We start from the raw sequence: 12,777 nt of genomic DNA on the forward strand, positions 1-12,777 counted from the left end.
AAGCAATTCTCCTGCCTCAGCCTCCCAAGCAGCTGTGATTAAAGGTGCCTTCCATGAGACCTGGCTACTTTTTCGTATTTTTAATAGAGACAGGGTTTCATCATGTTGGCCAGGCTGGTCTCGAACTCCTGACCTCAAGCGATCTGCATTCCTTGGCCTCCCAAAGTGCTGGTATTACAGGTGTGAGCCACCACACCTGGCCGAGGAGTGTTTTTCCACTCCTGTCTGAGGAAAAAAGACTTAGATTTAGAGATTACAAATAATTGGTCACTAGTGAGGGTTATAAGGTAATTTGTCAAGCTCCACAATGTGAGCTAGTCCTCAAAACCATCTGTATTAGTCTGCTAGGGCTGATGTAACAAACTACCATAAGCTGGGTGGCTTAAACAATTTACTGTCTCACAGTTCTGGAAGCCAAAAGTCTGAGCTGAAGGTGGCGGCAGGACTGGTTCCTGCTGAGGCCTGTAAGGAAGAATCTGTCCCATAATACCTCTCCCCTAGATTCCAGTGCTTTGCTGCTGTCTTTGACATTCCTTGGCTTATGGACGCATCATCCCAATCTTTGTCTTTGTCTTTCCATGGTGTTCCCCCTCTGCACATGTCTGGGTCCAGATTTTCCCTTTGTATAAAGACACCAATCATATTGGATTAAGGGCCCACCTAATCCACTATGACCTCATCTTAATTACAGTTGACTCTTGAATAACACAGGTTTGAACTGCATGGGCTCTACTTACAAACGATTTTTTTTGCTTTTTGAAGGAAAATTTGTATTGTTTTAATTTTTATGCACCGAAAACTCAACAGTGTACATTTAACCCAGTTTAGTGGCAAGTTCTTTAGCCTTTGCCTTTTCGAGCTTGGCGATATGAGCCACAGACTTGGGACCCAGGACGCTGCCTCCCCAGTGACCTTGGATCTCATCATACCTGTCATTGTAATTGGTCCAGATAGCTTCCACTAGCTTAGCCAAAGCACTTTTGTCTTCCGAGTTAACCTGTGTGAAGGCTACAGTGGTGCAGGTCTTCCTGTGGACCAGATGTCCCAGTCTTGCCTTCCCCTTGATAATGCAGTAAGGGACTCCCATTTTATGACACAAGACAGGCAAGAAGACAACCAGCTCAGTGGGATCCATGTCGTGTGTAATCACCACCAGCTGAGCTTTCTTGTTCTCCACCAAGGTGGTGACGGTGTTAATTCCTGCTCGAAGGACAGGTGGTCTCTTTGTGGGGACATCCCCTTTACCAGCAGCTTTCTTCTCGGCCCGGGCCAACAGCTTCTGCTTCTTCTCTTGCTTTGTCTCTGGTCTGTATTTGTGGGCCAGCTTAAGTAGCTGGGTAGCTGTTTGGCGGTCAGGGCCTGGGTGAACTGGTTAATTGCAGGAATCACTTTCAGCCGCTTATAGAGGATGGCTCTCTGCAGCTGCAACCTGATATAGCAGGGCCATTTCACAAAGTGGGTGAGGTCTCTTTTGGGTTGGATGTCCTGTCCAATGCCAAAATTCTTAGGCCTTTTCTCAAACAGGGGATTCACCACTTTTTTGGCCTCCTGCTTCTTCACAACAGAAGGGGTCGGAGCCACCTTCTTCCCCTTGGCCTTCTTACCTTTTGGCATCTTGGGCAGCAGGAGGAGAGAGAAAGTCTCTTTTTTTTTTTTTTTTTTTGAGACAGAGCCTCGCTCTGTCATCCAAGCTGGAGTGCAATGGAGCAGTCTTGGCTCACTGCAACCTCTGCCTCCTGGGTTCAAGCGATTCTCCTGCCTCAGCCTCCCAAGTAGCTGGGACTACAGGTGCATGCCACCACACCCCACTAATTTTTGTATTCTTAGTAGAGATGGGGTTTTCACCATGTTGGCCAGGATGGTCTTGATCTCCTGACCTCATGATCCACCCGCCTTGGCCTCCCAAAGTGCTGGGATTACAGATGTGAGCCACTGCGCCCGGCCAGATTTTTTTTCAATAAATATATTGGAAAATTTTTTTTGGAAATTTGTGACAAGTGTATGTATAAAATATATGTAGATACTAGTCTAATTTATCACTGCCATAAAATATACACAAATTATAAAAAGTTAAAATGTATTAAAACTTATACAAACACAGATTGTATGGGGAGCCATTCAAAGTTGAGAGAAATGTAAACAAATATAAAGATGCAGTAATAAATCACAACTGCATAAAATTAACTGTAGTAATATTGTATGACTGTAATAATTTTGTAGCCACTTCCTGTTGTTATTGTGGCGAGCTTAGTGTTATGAGTATCCACTTAAAATGCCGTGTGATGCTCATCATCTCTGCATGAGCGGTTCATCTCTCCAGTAAATTGCATATCGCAGTAAAAAGTGATCTCTGTCAGTTCTCACATATTTTTCATTGTGTTTAGTGCAATACTATAAACCTTGACTAACACCATGGGACCCATACAAAGTGCCACTAGTGATGCTGGAAGTGATCCCAAGAAGCAGAGAAAAGTCATGAGTTTACAGCAAAAAGCCGAATTGCTTGATATGCACTATAGATCGAGGTCTGCAGTTGCTGTTGCTGCCAATTCAGACAGACAATTCATCTTGTAGACAGGTGATGCAAACTTACAGTATCAACAAATACAATACAGTACTATAAATGTATTTTCCTTGTGATTTTCTTAACATATTTTCTAACTTACTTTATTGTAAGATCACGGTATGTAATTCACAAAACATACAAAATATGTGTTAATCCACTATTTCTGTTATTGGTAAGGCTTTGGGTCAACAGTAGGCTATTTGTAGCTAAGTTTTTGGGGAATAGAAGTTATATATGCATTTTTGACTATGCAGGTTGGCATGTCTAATGCCCACATTGTTCAAGGGTCAACTGTAATTATATCTGCTACAAGTCTATTTCTAAATAAGGTCACATTCTGAGGTACTAGTGGTTAGGACATTAACATACGAATTTGGAAGGGACAGAATTGAACCCATGACATTAGCCATTTCTCTTTCATGATTTAGAGATCACTAAACAACTTCCTGGTGACTAGCATAATTCCCCAGGTACCCAGGATTTAGCAGTGGGGGTCCTGGAGAATAATCATGGGGTCTTTTGGTCATCAGAGATAAACGTCTCCATCATGAACTGGAATTCTGTTCACTGATGAGTCTTCAGCAAGTCTGGCTAGATGAATCCGCCCCTGAGGGTCTGGTCATTCTGGTCACATTGACAACATGAGTTTTGGGGACTACAAAACTGTGATGACTCTCCCATTAGGCCATGTTTGCAGAATTGATTGTCTTCTCTCTGTGTTATTATTGAGTCATCTCTACAACTGCAGGAGGGAGATCCCCTTTAGAAGATTCAGAAAAACAGCTAGAGAACCAAGAAATATGCCTAAGCGCACACCTCTTACCAGCCCTGCTTCCCAGCAATCTCCACATCAAACCTAAGGGTCCAGGGCTAACATCTTCAAAATGAAAGAAGTCATAGTGTATGCCTTCATTAAAAAGGGATATAGGTACCTGAGTTGTAGGTAGGGATTCCCAGACATTTTACAACAGATAATCTATCCTTTCTCTGGCCCCATCTTTCCTGAATGACAGGCACTTTGAAAAGGGGTAAATTTCTGAGAGCTATTCCTACAGACCAGGGTAAATAAAGCTATCAACCCAGGAAAACACTCACCTGACTTTACTATGCTTTCTAGCAGGATAGCCCCCAATATCTTTTGTATCTGGGAGCCTCTACGAAGGAGGAGGAAGATCTTGATTTCAACATCAATGAATATTCTGGCTTGCCATATTCTTCTCTCTGGCTCCATCAAATATCTTTCAAGTCCCACGTCCCTGCAGAGAAAACAGAGCTAAGTAAGACTTACGTGGAGGTTCTTAGAAGCCTTACACATTGTCATAAACCAGGAAAAGTGTTTTCTTAGATTAGCTTGGACATTTAATCAATCAATCTCCTTGTTCTGTCCTTAGAAAAGGATATAATAAAATGGCCTTAAAATGGCTCAGTATGGTCAGTTACATATGTAATGTGAACTTCATAGGCAATTAGCACTGACTCTAAGCTTGAGATCTTTAGGCCTAGGCCCAGTATCTGTAAAACTCAAAGTATAACAGCCAAAGTTTGAGTGCAATGAGATTTCCAAACCCTAGTGGTTGACCTAGAAATTTAATCCAACAGAATTTTAATACAGCAGAAGCTCTCTTAATGGAACACTATCTAAACAACTCACTGCATTAGCAGACACTCTCTATCCCTCTCTAACAGCCACTGATGCCAGTGTACACTGAACACTAGAAGACTACCCTTTCACATAGTACTTTTCAAACCACAGGTCTTCATACCAATTTACTAGGGTGAAATAAATTTATTGGGTCATGACCAGCACTTTTAAAATGAAACAGTACAGATCAGTTGAGTTGTATGTTTAGAGTTATTCTAAAACGTCTTTATGCCTTTTACATAAAAGAATGAAATATGATCATTCACTATGACTCATGGGAAACTGTGTGCTTACTTTCTCTAACTTTGGGATCTGAAAGATTGGAGATCTCGATCCCAATGGGATGGTTTAAATTTTTAAAAAATTAAAAACAACAACGGGGCTGGGTGCGGTGGCTCACGCCTGTAATCCCAGCACTTTGGGAGGCTGAGGCGGGTGGATCACGAGGTCAAGAGATCGAGACCATCCTGGTCAACATGGTGAAACCCCGTCTCTACTAAAAATACAAAAAATTAGCTGGGCATAGTGGCGCGTGCCTGTAATCCCAGCTACTCAGGAGGCTGAGGCAGGAGAATTGCCTGAACCCAGGAGGCGGAGGTTGCGGTGAGCCGAGATCGGGCCATTGCACCCCAGCCTGGGTAACAAGAGCGAAACTCCGTCTCCAAAACAACAACAACAACAACAACAACAACAAAGAATGAAATATGAGTGCAAAGAAACCCACCATGAAACAAACAAACATAATTATGAAAATGAAGTTGAATGTTTTGAAAAGAATAAAGGCAGTTTACTAAAAAATAAACAAAAAAATTGTTGTCAAATTAGTTATGAGCTAGAAAATGAAAAGATTAGAAAAAGAAATTGTAAAGCCTAAAAGACTCCACACTGATATTGTTTCTGAAGTGTCTAAGTTCACTTCTCTCTATAGAAAAACAAAGGCTGGAAACCATAAACCCAGTGTATCATGGGCTGGGTTAATACAAGAAAAACAATGAGTAATTTCAATCAGAGGATTCACATAACTAAGCCAGACGTCTAATCATTGAGGAATGAAGGTACAATTATATGCTTTAAGTAAAAATAAAAAGTTTAGGGTATGTGTATTTTACAAATTTCAGTCTTGATATAATGATTGATATCTTTTAAAAATTTGGTCAGTTTCACAAGAACACAAAATCAAACACTGCATGTTCTCGCTCATAGGCGAGTGTTGAACAATGAGAACACATGGACACAGGGAGGGGAGCACTACACACTGGGGTCTGTTGGGGGGAAATAGGGGAGGGACAGCAGGGGGTGGGGAGTTGGGGAGAGAGAGCATGGGGAGAAATGCCAGATATAGGTGATGGGGAGGAAGGCAGCAAATCACACTGCCATATATGCACCTATGCAACAATCTTGCATGTTCTTCACATGTACCCCAAAACCTAAAATGCAATAAAAACAAACAAAACAAAACAAAACAAAATTTGGTCAGTTCTTAGAATATGATGGAATAGGATTTAAATGTGATAAACTCATTGCATTTCTCAATGATGGAAAGAATCATGAAGCATACCCTTAATGCAGCAGACAAAGTAATCAGATAGTATATAAGACAACATGATTAGGACAAAGTACAGAAGAAAACAATAGCCTCACATCAGGAAAGACTACCCACTTATAAGCTAAAGATTCATAATCAGTCCAGATCACTGGTTATCTATTAAGTTTTTTTCTGCTTCCTCCTCTTTACTGTCTTCCTACCCCACGAAAACTGGCTTTTCCTTTTTGTCCCATTAGCCGCTGTAAGCCTGTTTACCTGGATCTACTAAAGCCCTTGAGACAATTTTGTACATATCACTGTTTGTCTATGCATGTTCATCAACTAGACCCTAAGCTTCTGAAAGATAAGGACCAGGTCTTATTTCCTGTTTCCAGCATCCGCATAGGGCCTGGCACTTGGTAGGTACTTAGTAAATTTTTGTTGAATGAATGACTCTATGCACAGATAAATCAAAGTGTTGTCCTAATTTTCAGTAAAAGTGGAAGGTAACTAGTTGAAGTGAATTATAACTTCGTAAAGTAGCACAAGCAGAACAACACTGGTACATCCTAAAGTCTTGAAAGAAAAATAAATAAATAAATTACAGGAGACCAGCACAATGGTTCATGTCTGTAATCCCAGAGCTTTGGGAGGCCAAGGCAGGATTGTTTGTGGCCAGGAGTTCAAGACCAGCCTGGGCAAAACCCCATCTCTACCAAAATTTAAAATATTAGCTGGGTGTGGTAATGCATGCCTGTAGTCCCAACTACTTGGGAAGCTGAGGGAGGAGGATAGTTTGAGCCCAGAGGTTTAAAGCTTTGGCCAGGCACAATGGCTTACACCTGTAATCCCAGCACTTTGGGAGGCCAAGGCAGGCGGATCACGAATTCAAGACCAGCCTGGCCAATATAGTGAAACCCTGTCTCTACTAAAAATACCAAAAAAAAAAAAAAAGCCATGCATGGTGGCACGCACCTGTAGTCCTAGCTACTGGGGGTGCTGAGGCAGGAGAATCCCTTGAACCCAGAGAGGCGGAGGTTGCAGTAAGTCAAGATCGCCCCACTGCACTCCAGCCTGGGAGACACAGCGAGTGACTCCGACTCAAAAAAAAGGCTTCAGTGAGCTATGATTGTGCCACTGCACTCTAGCCTGCACAGAGCAAGACTCTGTCTCAAAAAAAAAAAAAAAAAAAAATCACTGAAAAGGTGAAAGTTCAGTAGGCTAGTTGAAATAATCATTAAGATAATTTGCCTCACTTTGCCTTGGCTCTGAATTTAGTAGAAGACCCTTCTACACTTTCGATTTCCTGCCTGGAATATTGACACTTCAAAGAAAGTCCCCTAGATAGCAAATTCAAAATATTCTGGTCCCTGAAAAGGAAATATCTCTACACTTCAAACTGACAAATTGATTTCCTGGCACAAATCAGTAAAGATTGGCTGCTCTGGGGGGGGAAAAATGAAGGAAAACTTAGAGGAAAGCTATAGTTTTGTTCTCATGATTTTTTTTCCTCTGAGGTCATCACATCTCCAAATATCCAAAGTGTGATCATTTTTATTGGCTAAATTATATGAATAATTGAAGTACTTTTCCTGAGCAACTCAGAAACACATATTGACCATAGAAAAGCTGAAAAGGACTAAAAAATATAAAACAGGAGGGGAAAAAAATCACTTCTACTCCTCCTACACTAAGACATCAACTATAAAATCTGTCATGTTTACTTCCAGTTTTATGTTTTGCAGTTTTCTTCACATAGTTTAGATTACTCTACATGATACATTTTTATGGTTCTAAACTAAGTTGACTTCATATCTCAAGTATTCTTCTACTCATCCTGCCCTATGAAGAGTTTTTCTTTTCCATTACTTCAAATTTTCTAGAAAAATCTCTTTCTAGGTATCATTGAGATTTCATCACTCAATCAACAAACATGTATTGAATATAAGCTGTGTGCAATGCACTAAGTTGGTGCCTTTGAGTATACATAGAAATGAAAGTGACTGCCTCAAGAACTTAAAAGGTAGGCTGAAGAAACGTGCTATCTGCGCACAAAGAAAACATACTGTCAATCCCCTGTTTAACAAGTTAGGAAGCAAAGTAAAAGTGGCGGAGAGGAGATACTAAGGTTACCTTAGAAGAAAGAAGGCTCTTGGCTCTGACAGATAAAACTAGATAAACTCCACGTGAATTATTTAATTAAATCAATTCTCCAGGTAACATTGTGAGGTGGCTATTATCATCATCATCCCTAATTTACAGCAGTGGAAACTGTGGCATACGGAGGTTAAGTAATTTGCCCCAAGTCACAGAGCTATTAATAAAGGGTGGTGGAGGCCGGGCATGGTGGCTTACGCCTTTAATCTCAGCACTTTGGGAGGCCGAGGCAGGCGCATCACTTGAGCTCAGGAGATCAAGACCATTCTAGCTAACACGGTGAAACCCCGTCTCTACTAAAAAATAGAAAAAAATTAGTCGGGCATGGTGGCATGCACCTGTAGTCCCAGCTACTCCGGAGGCTGAGGTAGGAGAATCGCTTAAACCTGGGAGGCGGAGGTTGCAGTGAGCCGAGATCGTGCCACTGTACTCCAGCCTGGGCGACAGAGCAAGAGACTTCGTCTCATATAATAATAATAATAATAATGGGTGGTGGAGCCAAAGTCCATCTTCAGAGTTGGGCTCTTAACACTGCCTTCCAGGAGATGTCCAGAGGCCTAGGGTAGACTGGAGAGTCACAGTAAGGGGAATCCGCCAATCAACTGTTAATAATAGAAACAAAAGTATGAGGGTTTTTTTTTTTTTTTTTAAGACAGGATCTCACTCTGCTGCCCAGGCTGGAGTGCAAGGGGCACCATCTCACTGCAGCCTCGACCTCCAGAGCTCAAGCGATCTTCCCACCTCAGCCTCCGGAGTAGCTGGGACCACAGGTCGGGCACCACCACGCCCGGCTAATTTTTAAATTATTTTTTGTAGAGACGGGGTTTCTCCATGTTGCCCAGGCTGGTCTCGAACTCCTGGGCTCAAGAGATCCATCCGCCTTGGCCTCCCAAAGGGCTGGGATTACTGGCTTGAGCCACAGCACCAGCCTCTGTTGCATTCTTGAAGATGCTCAGCACTTGTTCTATTGAAGACAGGGCTTCTTCCGTGGGGGCCACCTGCCCTACAGAACTTCGACAAGCCGCCCTTCCCTTTCAGGAGGCCTAACCCTTCACCCCAGCACTTGCTGGAGGATTGAGAAGGCTTCCTGAACCAGGGCCCTTCACCCTTCACCGGGGCTCGCTAGCGTTCACACCCCTTCCGCCCAGGGAGACGTGAGCTCCCTCCCCTTCCTCTGCAAGTTTCCACTTGGGCCCACAAAGATCCCGTTTTCAAGCTCGGGGCTCCCTGGAGAGGGTGGTTGAGGAGTCTGAGGACTCGCACTGAACCCCACCTTCCGGGTCTGAGCTAGGAACCGCGACGTGCTCTGGGCCTCTGCTGTCTACAGAAAGCGCGGCTCGTCCACGCTCCGGAAACGCGAACCCACGCGTGAGAAACGGGAGCGCGCGGGGTCCGGGCTCGGCCACCCTCTGCTGTGAGGCCCCCTCGGACTTCCGCTCCCGGTCCCGAGCTGCGCTGGAAGAAACCGAGGTTCACGCTGCCCTTCGACGTTAGAAACTGCCGGCGGCCTCAGCCAGCGACTTCCCGGGGCCCGGCCCGGCCTCCTCCCCTCCCGCGCCCCGGCCTTCGCCTCCTCCCATCCACGCCTCCCCGCCCCGTCCCGCGCTCCCGCTCTCCCGCTCTCCCAACCCCCGCCTCGCCCTTCCTCCTCCCTCTCTCTCTCCCTCACCTCCCCTTCGCTCTCCCTTCCTCCTTCTCTCCGTCTCTGCCTCTTCTCTTCCTCTCCCCGGCGACCCTCAGGGAAGGGGGACACCCGGTAGAGGTGAAGGCCCCTCCCCTCCCCTTCCCGGGAGCTGGAAGCTGTGGAACTCGGACCCCGCAGCGCTGCTTCTGGACCCAGAATCTGCAAAAGCTGAGCCCTTGGCCTTTGCCCAGCTGGTTAAAGGCTCCCACACGGGCTCGGGGAGGAGGCCCTTTCGGCCTCGTGAGCTGTTTACTTGAGTGGCTCCTCCTGTAGGACAGGGAAATAAGAGGCAAGATTGCAGCTCCTTAGAGAAAATGTTTGGACGCTGATGGGACTTGTGGCCCCGAGGCACGGTGGAGACTGGGAAAGATTGTAGGTGAAGGAGCAAAGGGCCCAGGTCAGTCCCAGCTCGCCGGCGTCCTGGACTCTTCAAGGGGATCTGACGTCGCTGTGTGCCTTCCAAGCCCTGGAGGTCCGATCTGAGCGCCTTCCCCTGGTAGTCTTCAATGCTTCACTACAGAACAGCAATCAGTATTTTACTTTGGGGGAGAGGTTACGACCCCCCCCAAATCATAGAAGTTTCCAGCCAACGTTGTAATTTGGCCCAAAAGCTAACTAATGTGTTCAAGAAAAAAATCCGTTGGAGGTACCAGCAGAGCAGCAGGTCTAGAAAGTACTTTAGGTCTGGACATTGCCTCCGGCTATCTTACGACCTTAAGCAAGCAAATGGAGTTATGATCCTTACAGTCCCTGTTGTTTTGAGGAACAACTGAGATAATGCATGTGATACTGTGAACTATAAAATGCCATACAAATGTAAGCTATTATATCTTCAGAGCTGTATGGCCAGCCAAAGAAGAAACAGAATAGTTTAACCCTCTCCTTTCAAGAGGACCACAGTGAAAACCATGTTTTCCAATGGTGACTTTCAACAGGACCACAGTGAAAACCATGTTTCCCAATGCTGTTTTAGCAGTACCCTAGGGAAGATCCCAGGGGGGCTGTGGGACTGCCACAAAATTCTTACAAAATTGTCTTAACCAGGATACTTTAAATTCACCATCATTAAAAAATAACTTGCCATTTAGCACATCTGGCAAAAGGAGATGTTAGAAAATCGAAGATTTCTAAATCAAAATAGTGAAGTGATAGATGAAGATTTAGAAAGCATTTGGTTAAACCAAATAAAACAGGTTCTTTGCTGTTTTACTCCAGAATTCCTCTTAGCCTTTGGTATGCATATTGTGAGTCAAAAGGAGGAATTGGATCAGCACTTCAGGACTAATCTGCCAAGAAATGCACGTGAACACCAGCCTATCCTCACAGGCAGGTTGGACTCATCTCGTACTCTGGATTTCTACAGTCTCTACCTGAGGCTCTGTCACTGCAATGTCAGTGTCCTCATAGGTAGCCAATTGCTCCTAGATTCATTCATCAAACTTTCATTCAGTGTTTTTGTGCCAGGCACAGGGCTATACACACACGAGCATGTAAAACAATTAATACTCCAGCTCTAGTGTCACTGGAGGAAACAAACACAATGACCATGACAATATAATTAGCCATTCACCATGAGCAGCTGGCAGTTGGCCTTGCGTAGGGGTCTGGTCTCAAACTCAAACCAGACACAAAGATGAGGCTGGAGAACTGGGGGAGATCGGCCTGGTCTGAAGGGGGAGCCCTAGGAAGCATGTACCCATCGTTGGCATGCCTGGCCAAGTTACCACATCTCCCACTTTTTCTTTTTTGTTGTTTTGTTTTGTTTTTGAAACGGAGTTTTGCTTTTGTTGCCCAGGCTGGAGTGCAATGGCGCAATCTTGACTCACTGCAACCTCCACCTCCTGGGTTCACGCGATTCTCCTGCCTCAGCCTCCTGAGTAACTGGGATTACAAGCGTGCGCCACCACACCCAGCTAATTTTGTATTTTTAATAAAGACAGGGTTTAACCATCTTGGTCAGGCTGGTCTTGAAGCCCTGACCTCAGGTGATCCACCCGGCTCAACCTCCCAAAGTGCTGGGATTACAGAGGTGAGCCACAGTGCCCGGCCACATCTCCTGCTTTTCCAAGAGAAGTCAGCAATCTGAATTCTTGGGTGAAATCAACTAATTTTTAAATGTGGTCACCTGATTCAAACTTTCAGGCAAGGACCATCAGAACTCATTCTGTGAGCTGCCAGTTTGTAACTTCTACCCTTCCAGTGTCACAAAAAGTGATTCCAAAGTATGACAAGAACCCAAGAAGACTGAGAAATCCCCCTCTATAGTGGCTATCACTAAAGGAGGCATAAATGACAAATAATTTTTAAACTTTATAATTATCCAAAAATATTTATTATGGGTTTAACATGTGCTGACATCTCTATGAATGGGTCTTATGTTTCAATTATAGTGACATGTGACAAAGTCATCAGACTGCCGTACCCTAGGTTATCCATAAAAAACAAAAGCAAAAAACTGGGCTCCACCTGAGTAGCAGAACTCTCTAAATTTTCCAAAGCAAATGACTAGAAATGGTGAGAAGAACCTATTAATACATGTTTGCTGAAGCTGAAATATTGTTTTATAATCCTATCCCTTTGGGTTCTCAGAAGACTTGAGTTTTAGGGAGGAAGCCTGGGGTGTACATAGATTATATCATTGCCAATTCTGTTTTTAAATTGCTGCCCAATACAGTTTGCATTTATTTTGCTAAACATGTCACCCAATTATAGTTTGGTTTTGGTTTTGAAGGGATTGAAAGTAGTTTCTGAAGGCACACCAGAGAGGGACCCAAATACTGTCCAGGCAGCTTGATTAGCAACATGGCTCAGATTATATCAAGGAAAAAGTAGGCAACTGATTTATTTGGTTAAAACTGAACACTAAATTATTTTTATTTTCATGTTGTTGGGGTCAGGTGCTGAATTTTTGGGGAAAGGAAGGAGAGAGAGGGGAAAAAGTCCTAATACAGCCCCTATTCATGCAGGCTATGAAAAGTACTTATCCTAGTTTCACAGACAGAGGGTGTATAAAATACGTATGAGATTTACCCCACTGTTGTCGCTCAGCAGATAATCTAGTCTGCTTCATCAAGGAAGTTAATTTTAAATCCCACAGCCTTCTGGCTTTCACTGCAAGCTCATCTGCATTATAGCCATTCTTCCTCTAGTCTTAGCATAAAGGTGTCCTTCCTTCTAAGGTCATCCTCAGCAAGTCTTTCTCA

General features: G+C 44.0%; 1 long non-coding RNA gene and 1 pseudogene across 1 annotated transcript; both read right to left on the reverse strand.

Annotated features, from left to right (window-relative positions):
- Positions 1–271: 271 nt before the first annotated feature.
- On the reverse strand, positions 272–1,614 carry LOC105724046 (large ribosomal subunit protein eL8-like; annotated as a pseudogene).
- Positions 1,615–2,122: 508 nt separating this feature from the next.
- LOC105724047 (uncharacterized) lies at positions 2,123–9,576 on the reverse strand. Its single transcript, XR_001108957.2, has 3 exons — positions 9,560–9,576; positions 3,662–3,822; positions 2,123–3,308 (listed from the first exon to the last, which is right to left on the reverse strand). It is a non-coding gene; the product is annotated as an uncharacterized LOC105724047 (long non-coding RNA).
- Positions 9,577–12,777: the final 3,201 nt, after the last annotated feature.

This window comes from Aotus nancymaae, unplaced genomic scaffold (assembly GCF_030222135.1).
Source record: "Aotus nancymaae isolate 86718 unplaced genomic scaffold, 86718_ANA_hifiasm-v0.15.2.pri h1tg000008l, whole genome shotgun sequence".
In the NCBI taxonomy this organism is placed as follows: Eukaryota; Metazoa; Chordata; class Mammalia; order Primates; family Aotidae; genus Aotus; species Aotus nancymaae.